General features: G+C 32.5%; 1 pseudogene; it reads left to right on the forward strand.

The window, feature by feature from the left end:
* The first annotated feature begins 18,897 nt into the window (after positions 1-18,897).
* LOC120172023 lies at positions 18,898-21,001 on the forward strand (annotated as a pseudogene).
* The last annotated feature ends 524 nt before the right edge of the window (positions 21,002-21,525 follow it).

A 21,525-nucleotide genomic window follows, 5' to 3' on the forward strand; every position in this document is an offset into this window, starting at 1 on the left:
ATAGCTTGGTAATCTGTTCCAGGCTGACACAGTGGCTTATCATCTTTCAGTGAAGGCCATATCTGAAATATACTTTTCTGTGGGAGAGAAACCAATTTATGCAAACAATAATCTGATGCAATGGCAAGACTACATATACAATGGTACAAGCTCATCAAAAATCTGCACCCATGCAACATGTTGATTCTGATAACAACTCATCTGATTATGAAGCGATCTTTCAGGATGATTTCACATATATTGATAGTTCTTCTGATATCGAGGAAATCATGAATTCTGATTCTGATGAGGAGAATAAACTGTTATACTTGACAAAAATGGGATTCTCAGAGGCTGAAGCTTCAATAACCATGGAGAGATGTGGTTCAGATTCATCAATTGCAGAATTGACAGATTTTATATGTGCTGATCAAATGGCTAAAGTTACTGACGCACTTCTTATGGTAGAAAATAGGAAGCCATTATGCAATGATCCCAATTACAAGAAAAGGCGAAACTTGAGCTATGATTTGTGGAAAGGAAGAAGCAAAGGAAGTTTGAAAAGAAGCTTCTTAATGAAGACAATCATGTAGTTTCACCTTTCAATTCCAATGATTGGTTATGGGGATTCATACCAAACCAGATCAGATAACTCAAAGAACACTTCCAGAAGCTATGGGTCTCCTTATTTTTACTATGAGCAAATTCATCTTTCAAATCCAATGATTGGTTTTGGGGTTTATACCAAACCAGATCAGATAACTCAAAGAATACTTCCAGAAGATGCTATTGGGTCTCCTTATTTTTACTATGAACAAATTCATCTTTCAAATCCAATGATTGGTTCTGTGGTTTCATACCAAACCAGATCAGATAACTCAAAGAACACTTTCAGGAGATGCTATTGAGTCTCCTCTTCCAAATTCAATGATTGATTTTACCAAATCAGATCAGATAACTCAAAGACACTTCCAGAAGATGCTATGAGCACATTCATTTGTTCCAGTTAATGTTGGGATATCACAGTACTTGTTCGATGTAAAGCCAGAATTTGTAGATTCGAAGCATTTTCATGCTACTACACTGACAAGGGTTATATTCATAATTCTACCAATTAAGAACAGATTCTCTCTTATTCTGCTTTCTCCATGTGTTGATGCTTTTTCATTGACAAAGAAATGATGGCCTTCCTGGGATCCAAGAACAAAGTTGAATTGTTTATAACCATGTACAGGAAGTGCCAAATTGATAGAAAGGATCTGTAAGGCTCTTGAAGCTTATGACAATGAATCATATTCGAATGTCCAACAGTATGTTCTTGATGAGTGCTGAAAATGGAATCTAGTATGGGTTGGAAGGAATAAAGTTGCTCCACTTGAATCTGATGAGGTGGAAATGCTTCTAGGTTTCCCTAAAAACCATACACAATGATCTGTATAGAGACATGTTACATGGTGGTATCAATGTCCTATCTCTTTTCTTTGGGATCAATGATACAGAAGTTGCCTTCTACTGTCTTGGCATATTTTTGAAAATAGATGTGCAAGAACTGAATGATGATCGGTTGGAGCAATTGATGAGTAGATTTATCGAATTCGACCTTGTTGTCGGTGGCATCCAGCGTAAGAACCTTACTTATATAAAAGGCCTATAAAGGTAGATTATGTTCCAATGTCTTGTTCTGTGCCTTAAGTCCTCAAATTCAAATTCAGCAATCTTCTGAAGGACATAATGGATATCATCTTGACAAAGAAAATGATCGTCATAGAAAAAATAGCAATGATGTATCAAGACTTGAGCCAACACCAGAGTGCAGGTAGTGACTTGTTCATGGCTTTATGATGTGATCTTCTAGAGAACATGAATTGATGGTTGGGGAAAATAATCTGTCTGGTGATGCTTATCTCCCTCAGCATGAGATAAACGATAATCTTTCTTGATGACTTGCTAATGTCATAGGAGAGTGTCACAAGTTCAATTCTCCAGACTTTCTGGCTTCTTGGACCGCTTGCCTTCAAAAATGTGAAGCGCTTCATTCTTCTGGCTTCGTTCATTCTTTTTCTACAACAGAGGTAGAATAAGCAACAATTGCTTTAAGGACCTTCCTCATTTGAGACTGTACTGTTTGAAAATGTTTTTTCTCCTTTCTTTATTGAAGAATGAAGAATTTTGCAAAGTATTACCCCTTTTAGGTTCACAATATAATCGAATCATAAACAATGAGTTTAATGAATATCAAATAAATCAACTACACTTTTAAATCATTCAAAAATCATAGTCCTATGGCAAGTGTCAAAATTATTGACTGATTTGAGGTGTAGGTTGATTTTGGTAAAGTAGGTTCTTTCAAGTGGTTCAGTATGTCGCTTCGGGCTTCCACTAACTTGAAGAATGGTTATGCTCATCTAAGATCGTCTCTTATGTCGTTGTTGCACCATTCAATATTCGAGCCGCCTTTTCAGGTTTTCAACTCGAATCCTCCTTTGGTTTCAAAGATGTTTTTTTTTTAAATAAAATTTATATCTTGAACCCTCCTTTTATCATTTTTCATATCATGCATTAAAGATTTTAAAAACCAATTTTTGCAAATAAAAATCAATCTTGGAAGGCGGAATGAATTCTAAAGATATCATCTTTTACTTAGAAATCCATGTATGATTAGAATGGACTTTTTAGGTAAGTAACGTAGGCCATGGCTTATGGTTACGAAAGAAAGGAATAAAAAGGCCCAAATAAGTGTTTAAGGGTAATCAAACCAAGGATCAATTCATTCTGATGCCATCACCTTGCCTTGCTTAACTTGGATCTGCTTTGTTGGGGATTTTTCCATATCTGGATCCCTCTAGACTGCCAAATTTTGGATTCATTTCCATTTTCTCATATCTTCAACATTTCTTGCTTTTCTTTGTACTGATCAACCTTGTAACTTGAGGCTCACCCATCTTGATTAATTTTTTCTTTTTTTTCTTTTTCTTTTTTTTCCTTTTTTTTTCTTTTTTTTCTTCTTTCTTTGCTGGATGAGTATAATACTTCAATTGCTTTGAGCACCTCCTTTTCCTTTTGCATTTTGGAGGTTTTCCATTATTCTTGATTGGATTAATCTTCAAGCTCTGTATTTGACATACTTTGTAGTTCAAAACTTTCATGCTTCATGGAAACTTGTCTTCGTAATAAAACTGTATTGACAATCTTTATTCTTGTGAGCCAATATCCTTTACCTTGCCCCCAATGTAGAGGGTGATCCTTGGTTAGGGTTGAATTAGAAGAGAAAATTATTCAGGCTCAAATGGGGACAACAAAGGATATATATATATATATATATATATATATATATATAAAGGATAAATGAAACAATGCCGTTCATCATCTCATACACAGAAACCTTTGTAAAAGAGTATCCACAGGGGGATGAATATTCAAGATTAACTTTATTACATGAAAAAATGTAATTAATGCATGATATATTTATTTCAATCAATACTTTCCCCTTCTCTTTGAGTATGCCCTAATCACTCGAAATTATCATCAATGAGTTGGTCCTGATGCCTCATCTCGTCTCTTCTTGCAGTAAAAAACGAATAGTTGAAAGTTTGGTTCTTTGAGGTCTTTTGGTTTATGATGGTTTTGTGTTTGGAAGGACCAAATGTGTGACTTTTGAAGTCATGTATATGGTGGAATGTAGTATCATCAATCAATCGACTCTACCCGAGAAGGTAAATATCTAGGTGTCTAAAAATAGGTAGAGACATTACTTCAGAGTCTCAATAAATGTAGTGTCAGATTTGGTTTTGGTAAAGGTCGAGTAATTGGTGTTGGATGGGATATGGAAGATATAATTTTATCGCTTGCCAATAAATCTATAACTCTTGCAAATTTAAAAGAATACTTAATCTACTTGATGCTCAATAATCTCAAGATTAAAACTTGATTTCTTGCTCATAACCATAAAAGCCATACATATTTATTTATTGCACAACAGGTGGAGAAAGGAACAAAAAAAACAAGTTCAAACAAGATGCCGAAAATAGAAAGTACTACAGTGGTAGATAACACTTCCACTTTTTATTTTATTCATGCTCATTATTCCTATAATGTTGGGTATGTAATAGGATCAGGGTTCTTTTCTCTATTTGCCCCATTCTTGATCATTTCTTGTGTCAAAACCTTTGTAACAAGCATCTCAATTTCTTTTAACAGTGCCTACAATTGCCTGTAGAATGCCCTTTTACCCCCAAGTGGAAATTACAAAACACTTTGATATAGCTATGAGCAGAAGGGTTTGATGTCACTTTAGTTGGTCTTGGTGTGATGTATTGACCTTTAACCAAATGAGGATACAAGTCTAAAATGGAAGTTTGGAACACTTCCAAAGTTTTTCTTGATCGCATGACTTTCTTTGGTCGATCCGAACAGTTACTTGCTCTTTTTCTTTTGTAATTACGAGGACTCTGGATGCAACATTCATTCACATGATCAGCTTTTGTTTTTGATCCAGGCTCTTGGATTGACTTTTGAATTTTCTTCACTGATTACATTCTCAATTAAATCTCCACTTGTCACAAGATTCTCGAATTCAGTTGTCGATTTGCCTGCATTAACTCGAAGAAAGGCGCTGGAAGGGAATCACGAAACATACGTGATATTTCTTCTAACATGGGAGGTTGAACTTGTGCTGCCACTCCTCTCCATCTTAAGGCATATTCTTGAAATCTTTCATTGGTTTTCCTTTTTACTCTTCGAAGATCCATACGTGTTGGAGCTAAGCCTTTAACATACCGATATTGTCCCAAAAATGCATCAGCTAAATCTACCCATTCTTGATGTTCTTGGGTCAACTGATTGTACCAGACTGGGTTAACAAGGCTATCGTGGAAAGAGTGAATTAACAGGTCATCAGAATTTAAATATCCTCCATTTTTCTGCAAAACATTCTCATGGATTAGGGGAAACTTGTGCCATCATATTTCTCAAAATCAGGCATTTTGAATTCATGGGGAATAATCAAATCTGGAACCAAGCTAAGCTCTCTTGCTTCTAATTCTTTATGGGAAGTATCAACACATTTCATATTTTTGATTGCTTCATCCATCTTCTTGAATCTTTCCTCATATTGCGAATAATGAACAAGGCTATCTTTGGGTTCAATTGGGATGCCCCAGAGGGTTAACCATTTTCGACTCTTCAATCTGACAGCATGGTTGCTCTTTTAAATTATCTCTTCTTTATCCGATGTCACATACTGAATAATTTGATTTGATCCATCTGGTACTGAATCTGATGTTTCTTTCCTTATATCCGGAGGTAACCCTGTCAATTGTTCTGGCCATTGGTCTTGTAGTCCCTTATAAGATTGCTCCATTGTTTTCATGATGATAGTAAAGTAATATGAATGAATAGTTGGTTTTACTGTTACAGAACCTTTCATGAATTATTTACATGTTTTTATAATCAAGTACATAATAGTACTTAAATAAAAATTTGAAAAATGCATAACTGGAAAAATAAGAATGCAAAATGTGCATTTCATAGGCAAACATAAAGTATGAATGAAAATGAAAAATGCAAAGATGCAAAATGAAAATGCATGTATGAAAAGGTGTTTCTCAAGAGTGATCATCTTAGAACAGATTTCATTGAACACAAAAGTTTCGGTACATCAACAAAACTTTTACATGTAGGGGACAACTTTTAGTCCTAACAAAACTTTACATATAGGGAATAACTTTCCCATTTTCTTCTCTAAAACCAAGTTAGTTATCAGCTTATGGACCATATTGCTTGTCTGAACTGCAGCTTCTTCCATGACGTTCTGATGTTCTTTCATCTCCTATGTCAATTCTTGGAGTTGATCATTTTCCTTTGTGAGAGAACATTTGTGTTCAAAAAGTTTTTGGACAAGATCTTCATGTATGTTGCAACTCTTTTTCAGTTTGGTGACCCCTGCTATCCACTTTTCTGGGGTGTTTCCTATACCAGCATTTTGAAAGGCTTGACTGACCTTCTGGAAGTTCATGTATGGTTTCCATTTTGGTGCTCAATTTATTTTTCAATCTTCAAATGACGTATTTGAGCTTCAAACCTCAGTAAATCTTCTTCTCTTTGGGCACCCCTACTGATATTCTTACCTTGAAGACTTTGGTATTAATCTATAGGACCCTCGGTTACCAAACTAGGTCGTCATTTACCATAAATTGTAAGGTTCCATGATCTAAAAGACTTTGGACTCGGCGTTTGAAGGCAAGACAATTCTCGATGGTATGTCCTTGAGCTCCAGCATGATATTCACAATGAACGTTGATGTCATACCAATTTGGATACGGAGGTTGGAATTATATAATATGGATCCACTTCTCGTGCTTCAAATAGCTTCTCATACAACTCTTTTATATAATATGGGGATAGTATCAAGATGAGAGCCACCTTTTGTCTTGGATTGAACCTGAGTTTTAGACATCGGGAGCAGACCAAACTTTGATGATTTCTGATTACATGATTTCTTCTCTTCTCTGGGAGCTTGTACGGTTGTCACCATTTCTTTGGTATCTCCATACGATTTGTGAATAAGAATGATGACTGTCTGTAATTTCTCAAATTGGTTAAGAATCGAAGTCCCTTGCGTATCTGAAACTGCAGAGTTAGGTTCATTGAGCTCTCTCTCTTTCTGTGTAGGAATCTCTTCTCTTTTGGCCAAAACAGATATTTTATCCATTATTTTGGACATCTCTCTTATTTCTCGTATCTCCTTTTGCTCTTCAATGGGCATACAATCTTTGGGTGCATAGCTCTCTATCTCAGAGTTCCTCGATGTCTTTTTCTTGGCCGCATCATATTTTGTTTGATCATAAAACTTTTTGTCCATTTTGATTTCTTTCTAATTGATGACAGTCTTTTCAGTAACACCTTTTGGTTATGCAATCGATATCAATAGAGCAAAAAAACAAATGAAATAAAAAAAAATAAAAGTTAGTACCAACTAATGAAAAAAAATCTATCTATCAGGTATAAATCTTAACCTCATGCTTTCTAGTTCCATGCTTTGTTTGGAAAATTAACCTAACCGCATGATTTCTAGTTCGCATGCATTTATTCAGAAAAATAATAATAAATTAAAAGCTAGAGCTTATTTCTCCTTTGTGTAACCTATGAACAAAGGTTCAGTACTGTCTTAGATTAGGTGAATTTCTAGGTTTATTTATGCAGGTTTCAGTTCTAGAGTAAAGGTACTCGAACTTGTCCTTGTTGATGCCCCTTGGGCTGTCAACCCTCAATCCTAGTCCTATCACAGACTTAAGTGGACGAGTTCAATTCGAGGGGATACATTTCTCTATACCTGACACGGAGAATAAATTCTCACGAAGACATAGATCATATGAACCCCGAAAGTTACTTGCTAGGTCTGACACGGAGAATAAATTCTCACGAAGACGTCGCTTTCACTCCCACTTAAAAGGGACAAACTCAATTATAGCTTTATGTTATGCAATGCAAGTGTTGTGTGATGAGAAATGTTCAAACCTCTAACAGAAAAATAAATAATAAAATAAAACTATAAATAAATGAATATTAAAAAAATATAAAAACTATAAAATAATAAGTATATAAAAATTTGAAAGAAAAGAAAAATAAATTAAATATGAATTTTTAATTAATTAATAGAGACAATTTAAAAGTTGACAGTCCCCAGCGGAGTCGCCAAGCTGTCGTAACCGGTTTTCGTCCGGGTACGAAATATTTATTTGGCAGGAAAATTGATGTGAATAAATGGTTTTGAAAATAATTTGGGAGTCGCCTCGGCCTTTTGGGTCAGGTAGGTCGAATACCTAAAAAAATCTTTTAAAGAGTTTTTAAGAAAACATCAATTAAAATATAAATGATCTGCGTTTTAACCAAAAATTCATTTTTTTAATAATAAAAAGGGATTCGTGGTCGGTTACGTTTAGGGAAGGATTAGCACCCCTACAACGCCCAAAATTGGTACTTTTTTAATTAAATTGTCTCTATTATTAAAAATTAAAAATTTAAATATATTTAATTTAATTTATTATATAATTTAAGTAAATTATTAATTTATATAATAAATATTTATTTATTTGAAATATCGAAAGAGCTTCTAGGGTTTTAAGACAGTTCCTTCCTTTATATTAAAAAATAAATAAATATTAAAACATTATCAAAAAAAAAAATAATTAATTATTTTATAAAATAGACATTTATTTTTTAAAATATCAGAAAAGGACTTCTAGGTATTAAGAGCTCTTTCTTAGATATTAAAAAATAAATAATATCAAAATATTATTAAAGTAAATAAAATAATTTATAATATTATTTTTATTTAATAACAATAATACATAAATAAATTATAATATTTATATACTTAAAATAATAAAAATAAATGAAAAATAATTTAAACATATATAAAAATAATAAAATAATAATTAATGAAAGAAAAAAAAAGTAATATATTAAAACTGATTATATTCATCATATAAACTAAAATGTAAAAATAATAGTTAAAATTAAGATTATAAAATTTATGATCAAATTATAAAATATAAATATTTAAGAGAAAGGTTAGAATTATCAAATATAAATCTAGTGTATAATTAGCCTTAATTATTTAATAGGTGATTAAAAGAAATATTAAAATTATAGGGACTAAATGTGATATTTATCCTAAATATATATTTAATACTGGTAAGGACTAAAAAATAATAAAATAAAATTCGAAGACTGAATTAAAATGTTCAGAAATAATTTCAGTGACTAAATGTAATTACAAACTATAGTGACTGAAAGGGTTTACCATGATAAATTACACGCACACCCTCCCCCCAAAACGACATTCGGGGGAGGGTTTATAAACCCTAAACGCCTGGCCCGAAGGGCCAAGCTTCCCATTTCTTTCTTTTCTTTCTTCTCTGAGAGAGAGATCTCTCTCTCTCTAAACTCTCTCCCCGAGAGAGCTGAGCACCGGCCGGCAACCCTGATCCACCGTGTTCCGTCGCCGGCCACCGTCTCAGTGGCCGGAAATTATTTACCAAAAGTATAGATCTCCTAAGACGATTCCGGGTCTTTTTTTCCCTAAAAGACTCCTAATCGGAGTAAATCTACGAAAATACCTTTGGTATTTTCTGTTCTCCGGCGATGTTTAGTGCTTCCGACGAGTCAAGGCTCCAAGGGTAAGTTCTTTCTTCTTTCTTTTTTTTTTTTTTTATGCTGGTTGTGGGTTGTCTCTGTTCAGTTCTTTCCCTGTCTGTTTTTTTTTCTTTTCTGTTCCTGTTTCGTTCTCTCGTGTTCTCCGTTGCTCTGTCTCGTCTTTTTGCAGGTGTGGTGGCTTTTATAGCCACCACGAGGTACTCTCGGACCGGACAATAGAGGGTCGAGTTTGGTGAGTCACCATAGCTATGGTGGTGACTCACCATAGAGCTCGACGTGGGTGGCTGTATCGTTGCAGCAGAGCTTCTGGAGTCTTCTGGGAGCATCGTGGCATGAAGCGTGGAGGCGGCTGGCTGGGGGGGCGCGCGTCTGGAAAGCTAGGGTTTAGACAACCCTAGCTGAATGTTACAAACCCTAAAGGGTTTGGGTTTACTGGGCCAATTGTAATCGGGCCCCAGTTTTGGGCCTTAATATTTTATTTATTATTATTATTTTATTTAATATAATAATATAATACTAAATTATATAAAATAATAATTAAAACAAAATAATAAAAAAATTAATGTACAGTCTAAAAATAAACTAATCGTAAAAACATCAAATCAAAACAAACTAATAAACAAAATGGCAATACACATACTTTAAATAAATGATAAAGAAATCGAAATAAGAAAAAGCTATTAACAAAACTAACTATTCAATCATATTAAAGTAGAAAGAAAATAAATGACATAAAGATGCAGCATCATTAAAAAAATTTAAAAGAAAGTTTTAAAATGAAACTGAAAATTTTATTAAAAGAAATTAGAACAAGACTATGGAATTGAACTAAATTGAATTTTTTAAAACAAGTAACATGCATAACGTTTATAATATTTCCTACTTGTGTAATAACATGCCGATCCCTTAAGGATTTCGTTTAGATCGTTGGATCAATTTAATTGAAATTAAGAAAAGAAATCATCATCCATAAAAGTTAAAATAAAATTAAGTAGGTTAAAAAAAGGAAGAAAATTTATCAAAATGACATGATATTCTAACGAGTTTAACTGGAGAGCCTTGTGGTGGGCTAGATCTAAGCAAGACCTTCACCTCTTGTTCATTGTGATATTCTCCCGGTGGATTTTTGAAAGAAAATAAATAAATAAAGGGGAGATTAATTGAAATAACAAAACACAAAAAAATAAAAAAAAATAACAAGAAATACATTAACAATTCTCTTTTATTTCTTTTGTTTCTTGAATTACAATATTTTGGTGACTCTCTCTCTCTCTCAGACGAAGAAGGCCTCTATTTATAGTTGATCCTTTAAACATCCAATGGTCTAGATTATTTACATTAATGACTAAGATGTTCTCGAATAATACAAGATCTTTTTATGTAAAAAAATGACATCTAATATTATCTAATCACTCAATTAGCATATTATTTTTTCATTAATAGGATATCGCACTAAATAGACACAAGATTCCTCCGAATATTCTGATAATGTCACTTTTCTTCTTACTATGATCAGTATGAACGAGCTCTCTTGTATTCAGATAAATTTGGAGTCCAGACAAAATTTGAATATTACAAAAATGTGTTATTATCATAATATTTTAAATTTATTTAAAAAATAATATATAATATTAAATATAATTTTAGAAAAATAAATAGCGGAGTAACTAAGATTTCATTAATAGGATATCGCACTAAATACGACAAGATTCCTCCGAATATTCTCTGATATAATGTCACTTTCTTCTTACTATGATCAGTATGAACGAGCTCTCTTGTATTCAGATAAATTTGGAGTCCAGACAAAATTGAATATTACAAAAAGTGTTATTATCATAATATTTTTAAATTTATTTAAAAAATAATATATAATATTAAATATAATTTTAGAAAATAAATAGCGGAGTAACTAAGATAAATACAAACAAATAAGATACTCAATAAATAATTTACCTTTATATTTAATCATAAACTCAAACAAATCATTGTAAAAGAAAAGCAACTTTAGAAATCAAGTTCTGGCCTGCAGGTCTCCCAACCAACTCTCCTCTCGATTCTGTAAGTCATGGTACAAATTAATCGAACCACAACGTTTTTCTTAATAATTTTCATGATTTTAACCCGACCCGAAATCCGACTATAGCTGCTTATGTTCAACGCCCCTGAATTAATATCACTCATAAAGCTCGGAACCGCCATGATTTTCTCAGGAACCAATTCCACCGTCACATTCCTCCTCAGTGTACGCCGAGCCTTGGCCTCACCTCGGAGATGAATCGCCTCTCCGATCACCGCCCACCGTAATACACCAACGTGGTGCTGTTGTTGAACTTGAAGGTCGCAACATTCCGGTTCTTGACTGAAATGTCGGCTAAAATTGTAATGTTCACATCAGGCCTGAGTCCCGTTTACGAGCACCAGCCGCTGGATTGTAACCGAATTCATCTTGATCCTGGATCATGTATGTGAAAAACTGTGAAGAAGAGGACTATAATTACGACCGCTAGAATGAAAGCGCGGCGATGCAACCGCAACACTGGATACATAATTTCTTTCTACGATTCGATTTCATAGACAATGCTTTGTGGTCGTCGCTTCGAGCTTGGAAAGCGGCTGGGGCTAGGGGCTTGACTTGGTGGTGCTCGGCCATGGCCTTGTTTTGGAAGCTTTGGTGGCAGGTGGTGATGCACATATATATATAAATAGAATGCAGCAGATGGGAGTAATTACATTCCGATTTTTGTCTGAAGTAAACGCCGAACGCGGTTGCGAACTTGGTACGTCTTGACTTGGACCAGTCTCCCATTGTTAGAGAAAATATCGTTTGAGGTTATCTTTCTCTGCTTTCGTTTGTTTTGTTCGAAGTATGGACATTACATCGTTCAAATTGAGAAGCTTCTGTGATGTTTTTTTCTATTGGTGAGAAAAAGCTTAGATTCTATTTTAAATGTGCTTTTATTTGTTTTGTACATTACGTTATCACGACAACATATACCACATGATTATCTTCCAAGACTCAGTACACTTGTATATATATACCAAAAACTTGTACGAATTATGTTTTAGCTGACGGAAACATAACTACAGCCGCAACCTAAGAAATGTGGTGCGAGTTTCATACATGTTTTTTTAATAGTATAGTGTGATTAAACTTTCATACATATTAAAGGAAGGAATCGGTAGATCCACATATTCTTTTATGAAAGGGTTTGCTACATGGAATATTTTAATTAATTTTGATATTAGAATTCATAAAGTAATCACACTGATAAAAGATATTGTTATTTTCTTTAAAGGTTATGCTTCATAAAGATGTGTGTCAATATATTAAGAAAATTCTAAACATATAATATCTTGTAAACACTCCTGACTAATACTCTATAATACATATAAAATCGATGATTACGATATGTTACGTCATTTGTAAAATAAAATAAAAAGATATTAGAATATTTAAATTACTCTAAGTTCTCGTGCTAAATATTAGAGAAATGGAGAAATTAGAAACTTAATTGGATTAGAGGGTAGAGTTTTTCTTTCTTTTATATAGAAAACCTACTTTGGGTTAGGACTCGAAGTTAAATTGTTTTCTCTAAATATTTTTTTTTTTTATATTAGTGAATATTTTCTCTCTGCCCTTGATTTTTCCCCATAAAATTTCATATAAATTCTTGAAGAAATGTGCAAAGGGCTTATCCATCCATAATATCAAATTTTGTCTTCTTTAGGTTAAAACGGCCCAAATAAGTGGGTCACAATACTGGATATACGCTAAGTGGTTTGGCATATTCGTTGAGGCTGTGAATGTTCTTTTTTACAAACAAAGCAATATGCCTATAATATATCTCCTGGGAAAGCCTGCAGTTTTCCGATCAAAAAGAAAAGCCTGCCGTTGGCTTTCTTGACAACAATGCCCTTAATTCCATTCAAGACACGGACCATAGCCTCAAATTATATCTTTTAGATATGGTTGTATAGGTCAAATCCAAAAAGAAAAAGATTGGCTTCAAATACGTCATTGGAAAGCATACATGATGTAGCCAGATAGAAAAGGGTGTGTGCAGTGGTTTTTTCAATCTTTACATCAAAAAATGAGGTAACCCTACTATACTTTCGCAGGGAAACTAATGTTGGGAACTCAAATTGCAGACTCATCTTTTGTGTGGTTGGTGAAGCATAGTATTAACAGTATTTGTGTTGCATTGCTTATTTACTATTGGTGACTGCATATAAAAACTCAAGAGATGCTTGTTATTAGGAACTGTATTTGTGTTGCATTGCTTATTTACTATTGGTGACTGCATATAAAAACTCAAGAGATGCTTGTTATTAGGAACTGGGGAAAGTAGTTTTGGAGAACTTCTGCTTACCATTGTTTGAATGCATCTTCAAGTATTTGATGATCCCCACAACTTAACAACACATAGGATTGAAACATCATATGACCATAGATGCAAGGTTTTGGTTGTTATCCACGCTTCAATCAATAAAATTTGCTCTTGCCGATTATTAATTGGAAACCTCTGCGAGCTGAATAAATTTTCCCTGTCAATGATCTTTTCTACGAACTAAACACCCCTAAAAGTTGAAGTAACCTTGATTGGTATTTGTCACAACCTTTGAAGGGTTGTCCTCTACGACTAAAGAATGGTCATTAATACTAATTCATGAGAAAACAGTTCATCTTGGCGCTGTTTAACAAACTTGAAAGATCACCAAACATTGTATTTTGTAATAACATAAATTCTATTAGTACTACTTAGTTTCTGATGCTTCACTCCTAAGGAGTCTCCTACTTGCTCTATTATGGAAACCTTTAGGGCAATAATTGTCACGTTTGTTGAACCATTGGCCTCAAAAAAATTGCCAGGCCAACTCACTGGGGTCGGTATGGGTATGCTTTAGGCCTTAAATAGGAGGAAATGAGTCCATGTTTTACCTTATAGATAGATAGATAGATAGATAGACATATACTCTTTGATTCTTCTCATCTATTTACTTTCTAGTATGAACAAATTACCTTCCACCATAAATAAAACCCCATTTTTGGGTCACCCTTTTGATATATAAGATGTTTCAGTTTACCAACAATCAGTTAATCTAGTGGGATAAGACACTAGAACTCTTAAGCAAAATAAAAAATTCGAATCTTAGTGTTTACAAATGGAGTAAACTAAGCTACAAGCATCACCCATAATTAGCTGCAAAACATTATTCGAAATAATCGATTGATAGATTAGATATCGATGGTGCTACTATCCTTACCTCTTAGTTGTGCACTCTTTTTGTCACAGAGGAGGTCTTAATCTTAAGATTAGAATATTTGACTCGTTGAATGTCATTTCAATTTTCTTTATAGGAATCGAATGTGAAAGATGAACTAATAAATAATAATCTCAACTAAATCAGCTATCAATTTTCAAAAGAGTTTTGAGAGAGAGAATTTGCTTTTTTTCTACTTCTTCAAGTTGTATCTTTTAGGATAAACCATGCATTAAGTACCTAAACTATTAATTTTGGTTTGTTTTAATACTTTAACTTTCAATTTTCTCAAAATTTAATGTTAAGTTTTTAACGGGTACTAAAATGAAATAAAAATAAAATATTAGATATGATTTTAAAAAAAATAAAAATTTAAATACTAAAATAGATCAAAACTAATAGTTTAGATATTAAACATGTAATTTACCTTTTCTATTGGTCCTCTTTGACATATGTTAGGTTTCGTCTGGAGGCTGTAATTGTATGATAATGGTCCAAAGTACAAACAACAAATCCAAAAAATTAAAACATATGCTTCCGTTGGGTAAATTGTTCTTTTCCCAATCAAAGTTTCACCGCATTTTGTCTGCTTCAGATGCTTTAAAACGGCAAAATTAGGTTCTGTTTGTTTAACTCTAATTAGTTATGTGAAAAATGAATTTTAGAAAATAAATTATAATTTTCGGAAAATGAATTTTGAAAATTATTTTCTGGTATTTAGATAATATTGTGTAATTCATTTTCCGTTGTTTGATAATTTCTATTGAAATGTTTTTTTTAAATTTGATTTTTAATGAAATTAAAAACATATTATATATTTTTATCTTTTAATTTTTATTATGCTAATTTCATTATTATGAAATTATTTTTATAAAGTTTTGTGTATATATTATAATATTTTAATTTTATAAATAAGACAAATTGAAAGTCAATCATTCTATTATATAAGTATAGATAGTATGAAAAATAATTTCTATAATCAACAAATACAAAACATGACACCAAGCAAACTCAAATCATAACATCAAAAAACTCAAAACATAACACTTATAATAGCAAACAAACTCAAAACATATTAATATTTTTAATATCCAACAAACATGTTAAAGAGGTAGTTAAACTCCTTGTTGGTGCATTTAATTCAATAAATAGAAACTTAAACTATCTTTACAACAACTTCCCTATATAAACTTACATGAACTAATATACATTTAAGTATCATGGAGAACACTAAACTATATCTCTTGGTAAAACTTTAAAACGGCGAGGAATGCAAGTGATCACCATACGACGATAACCGATAACCGCTTTCTGAAACATGAGCTCATGCTTCTCGGCACTAACCTTTAGGGTTTCTCTCTCGACATCGAGCTCACACGTAGCCTCTTTAAGTTTCGCAAACACTTCCCTTTCTTAGAGGGCCTCTTTGTCCGCTTTGTACGAGCTTTTATTGTTGTTTCAGATTCAACATTTCTCGGGAAACTGTGGACACAATTGGAACGACAATATTAATGAGCTTTAACCTTACCAAAAGGATAAAGAAATAATGAAAAAAAAAAGAAAAAGAAGTTTAAAGAGAACATACTCGATTGAATTAGTTTTGCATGTATTCACATCTAGTGAATCAAAAGAACTATCAACTCGGTTTGATTTGTATGCTCGGACTATGTAAACCTACAAAAATACAAAAATGTAATAGAAGCAAATTTGTTTGGGAATCTGCCAGCTAGATTTGCTTGAAGATCCTCCACTTGCTCTATAACATTAGGCTTGATATGATCAAAGATCAATACCTTCAGCTTTCTTTTATTTGCAGCATTTCATGAGAAATTAACACAAGCCAAATCCTAACCTAAACTCGAAACTATATCACTAATCCTAAACGATAATCCATATGAAGTGTAAAAACTATAATCCTAAACGATAATCCATATGAAGTGTAAAAACTATCTCAAGCGACGCCAACACAATTATCGGACAATGGAAAGGAAAAAGAAAAACTTCGTGCTGGAGTTAAATATACTAAGCAACAAACTATTTAAATCTAAAGCTAACCCGAGTTAGAGTAGTTCCTTATAGAGTCCTGATATCAAAAAGAGAACCCATAAATCATATGTATGCATTTGTTCTTTGAGATCACTAGCTACAAAAAAAAAAGTTCAGAAACTTCTAACTTTGTGAAAATAAAAGTAAACCCAAGAACATTTAAACAAAGATATATCATTATTTATAATAATTTAATATGTATAATTTAACTATAAATTTTATGAATTTTTTTAGTTTAATATCAATAATTTAAATTAAACTTATATGAATTGAATGCACTGGTAAATATCATCGACTCTAATAATATCATAATTAAAAAGAAAAAAATTAAAATTTTAAAATTATTAATAAATATATTTAAAATTAAAAGCCTAGTTTCAAAGTTTTAATTTTATTTATTTGGTCCTATAATTCTTTTTTGAAGCAATTCAGTCATGTAATTCTAATTTTAGAATATACTTATAGTGCAAACATGAATTTAGTATATAAAACTTTTGTCAAATCAACTAATGGTGCTAACTGATCAATAAAAGACACATGTCCTGCACTTTAATTTTAAATATATTAATTTTAAGAATATAAATTAATATAAAGTTTCCTCCCATAAAAGTTGTATTTGTGTATCTACAAACTCGTGTCTACATTGTGTCCATTTATTTTCTGTTTGTTAAATCTGGAAGACACGCCTGCATCACAGGTTTAGAATGAATGGATAATATTTAAATAAGAACCTCTTTCATATGTTATCTTATTAATTAGTTAAATAGGTCCCTCAATTATATTTTTTAAATTTATTTATATATATTAATTAAAGTGTTTAAAGTAGAAATTAATCACAAATAGTCAATTCAGAGAAAAGGGAGTAATAATTAACAACTTTGCTCATTCATCTCCTAATGCAACCGCAATAACATTAATTCTTCTAAAGCAACCGCAATATTAAAATTTTGGATATTCAATTTGTTTTTTATAATTCATATTAAATAATTGAGGAAAATAAACAAATAACTAGATTAGATACATGTCTTTTTAATTTTAATTTTTTATTAATTTTGGGTAAGTATAAGATATTATCTGTTAAAAGATTTCTCTCAACCTTTCAATATTAAACACTTACATACTGGCATCTATAGTGCTCGAACTCGAATCTTTAGAGAATGACGACAATTCCTTACCACATATGTCACTTGATTCGTGTTTAAATTTTAAATCTTAATCTCGATTTATCTAAAAATTTGATAAAAAAAATCAACCTTTAAAATTTAAATAACTTCTAATTTAATAAGTATATTTATTTTAACATCATTAATGTTGAATTTAAGAACTATAATGTCTAATTGTTTGTTGGGAGTGAATAATTGAATATATATATATATGGTCAAAAAATTAAATATCTAAAAAAATTAGATCTTTGGTTTCTTGGGATCAATAGATATAATAAGTGTCTAAATTATAGTGTTTTTTAATAGATATTTAAACTATTTTTTGAATGATTCAGATGTTTAACGTTATAAACATTATCATTTTAGGTATTTGTACCTTAAATGATGTTAAGTGACTCGTGTCATATTTTGGTAATTTTTAAATTTTTAAATTTTTATTTAAAATTAAAAAAAAAAATTATATTAAAAACACAAAATTTTTGAAATAATCTCAAAACTTTGAAAACTTTCATTTCAACCCCTAAACTCACACAGACTGCTGCCTTTTGTCGTCGACGAAGCTCCAATCAACCATATCTCCCCTCGACGATCAATAACCCCATAAAAATCGCTACTAATTGACGACCAATCGACGTTTTGCATCCCACGAATCCTAGGATGAAACATGCGATCCCACACGATTCCGACAATCAATAGATGAAAATCACAATGGCGCATGACTAGGAGGATGTAGAGCCTACATCGACGGTAGTGATTATGACAGAAAAGGGCGACGACGGCAGGTTAGGTTTTTTTGTAATTTTAGATAAATTAGAGTTTTTTTATAAATATAATAATATTTTATTTTTGAAAAAAATAAATTTAAAAATTACTAGAACGTAGCTCAATGAAAAAACTAAAGGTAGATACGATCATGATACCTAAAGTGGTAACGTTTGTAATATTAGATATAGAGATGGGCATGAGACCAGAATCCGACGGGTTTCGACCCAATCTGATCGAGTCAGGTTTAGGGTGAAAAAAATTGACACGACCTAAAAATAATATAAAAATACCTTATATATTTATGAATAATTACAAAAATACCCCTTTTTATTTTATATTATTTTTTTCAATTAAATTCCTATTTATAAAATAAAATTAATAGTTTTATCTCAAAAATTAGATTGAATGGAATTACTTTAAACTCGGATCGTGTTAGATTTCGGATAGAGATATAAAATTCTTCGTGTTTATAAGTCGTCTGGCTGTTATCTTCGTCAAAATCAAACGGCCGTTAATCCTCGAATCTGTAAAACCGCCTGCTCCACTTTGGGTTCCGGTTTTCCTCCAAACCTACATCTCCGGATTTCCAAACCTACCAACAGTCCAGATTAAAACCGTACAAAATTAAACGGTCCAGATTAAATCTAACGTGTAGATTTTCTATTAAGTCGCAAAAGATATTAGAGCGTTTAAAGAGGTAGAAGAGAACAATAGAACACTCGGCTTCCTTTTGGATCTTCTAAACGCTAGTAAAGTAGAAAATCGGTTGAAAAAACATGGCTGAGCACGAGGAGAAGCACGAGGAATCGTTGTTGGAGAAGATATCGGACAAGATCAAAGGTGATTCATCTTCATCGTCTTCGGATTCCGATGACGATAAGCCATCGGAATCATCGATGAAGGCCAAAGTCTTCCGTCTCCTCGGAAGAGAAAAGCCCGTCCATCACGTTCTCGGTGGAGGCAAACGTATGTTGCACAAACCCTTTTCTTCACTCCTTAAATATGTTCACTTCAGTTCTTTTCAAGTCTGGGTTTTTTGAAGTTCCCGATTTCCGTTTTGAATCAGTTATCTCCATTTTTTTTAAAAAAAATCTGTGATCGTTGAAGAGTTAGATCTTGCTCAATGATTTAGATCGAACTTTTGGTTTTGATAAGCTGTTGTTGTTTGAGCTGAATTATGTTTTTTGATCTGTTAATATCCGTGTTGATATGAAAGTAGGTTAGGGAGGTTCGAGATCTCTAACTGTATGATGAGAATAGTTCTACAGAAGTTTTACTTTTTTGCTTTATTAGAGTTCACGAATTCTGGGATTATCTTTGTTTATCAGTAGTTTCAGAACGTCGTATTTGTTTACCAATCATGTTCCCTGATAATAATTTGATTATTTTTAATTGATTATCATCAGTAACTATTACATTCTGACAATAATTGTTTCTAATGCATGCTTATAATTGGGTGTATGTGTGATAGAGGCTGATATTTTCCTGTGGAGGAACAAAAAGGTTTCGGCTGGAGCGCTAGGTGCTGCAACTGCGATATGGGTTTTGTTTGAATTGCTCGAATACAACCTTCTCACGCTAGTGTGTCACTTGTTGATACTTGCTCTTACACTACTTTCTTGTGGTCAAATGCTGCTACCTTCATTCACAAGTAAGCTGTTGAGTTTGTTCTCTAATTTTGGGGTACATTCAGATTCTGGTTTCTTTTGACTGCACATAATGGTGAAATGTTTTGAATAGATCTCCACCGCGCATTCCTGAAGTTCAAATCCCCAAGGACCCAGTTTTAGAGCTTGCACAGGCACTTAGGTTTGAGATTAACCGGGCTTTTGCTGTCCTGCGTGATATTGCATCAGGAAAAGATCTCAAGAAGTTCCTCTCTGTATGTATTTTATTTCACTGAATAGTCTACTTGTTGATCATTTGCAAAAAGTGTCAAGAAGTTACTTGGATTGCTTTGCCCTGACCATTTCATCTAATTGAAGGTTCAAAGTATTTTTTACATGGCGTTTGACTATTATATTGGTTTGGCACGTGATTTTTTCAGGTGATTGCTGGCTTGTGGGTCTTGTCTATTGTGGGAAATTGGTGCAACTTCTTGACACTGATCTACATAGGTATATTACGTACCTTCAAATGCTTTGCTTTCATTTCCACAAATACATTTTTGATTCCTGATTTTTAATGGTTCTGCAACAAGTCTTTGTACTACTTCACACTGTGCCTGTGCTGTATGAGAAGTATGAAGACAAGGTGGATCCATTTGCTGAGAAAGCATGGCATGAGATCAAGAAGCAGTATGCAATGTTTGACAAAAAAGTCTTGAGTAAGATTCCCAGGGGGCCATTGAAGGAGAAGAAGAAAGATTAGGTTACTGGTGAAAATGTTCGCTGTTGCTAGGTTTTGACATACAACTGCTAGCTGTGGCTGTGAAGGTGGTGTTAAATTTAATCCAGCATTAGCTAGAATCTGCTTTCATATGTTCAAAATTTGTCGAATATGTGATCTTTTAATTATCGTATTTACATGGTAGGCTTTATGGGTCTATATGTTACGTAGCAATATGTTATGACATTGCATGTTGTGGATCAGTGTGTTGTACATTGGGTTGAAGGTTAACTTGTTATGGATATCTTTCTGAATGATTCACTTATGGCTCTTTGTTGGAGGCTTGATGGATTCATGGTCGTTTTTAATAGCTATTGTGTTTGTTTAAGGTTGAGAAAATATTAGTAGGTTGTTGAGTTAATCGATCGATAGAATCGGTCAAAAGGGGTGAATTGACAATTAAAAATTTGGTGGAAACTTTTGCAAAAATTGAAAGTAATTTGCACAACGATTTAGTGTGGTTCGACTTTCTCAACCAAAGTCTATGTCCACTACTTTAGCCATCACTAAGGATTTTTACAAATTTACTAATTTGTCTTTTTTTGAGGACAAAGAGATAATCTTAAAACTATTTCAAGAATATATCCAATTCTTAATAACACTTTTCTCAAAAAGAATATTACAAATTCGTAAATTTAATGAAAAACCTCTCAAGGTAAATGTGTTTGCACAATTCTAGAACAAAGAAAGAACACCAAGAATAATATAATTGAACACAATAAGTGTTTTGAAAGTAAAATGAATATGAATGAAATAGGCTTGAAAA

Source organism: Hibiscus syriacus, unplaced genomic scaffold (assembly GCF_006381635.1).
Source record: "Hibiscus syriacus cultivar Baekdansim isolate YM2019G1 unplaced genomic scaffold, ASM638163v2 tig00111841_pilon, whole genome shotgun sequence".
Taxonomy (NCBI): Eukaryota; Viridiplantae; Streptophyta; class Magnoliopsida; order Malvales; family Malvaceae; genus Hibiscus; species Hibiscus syriacus.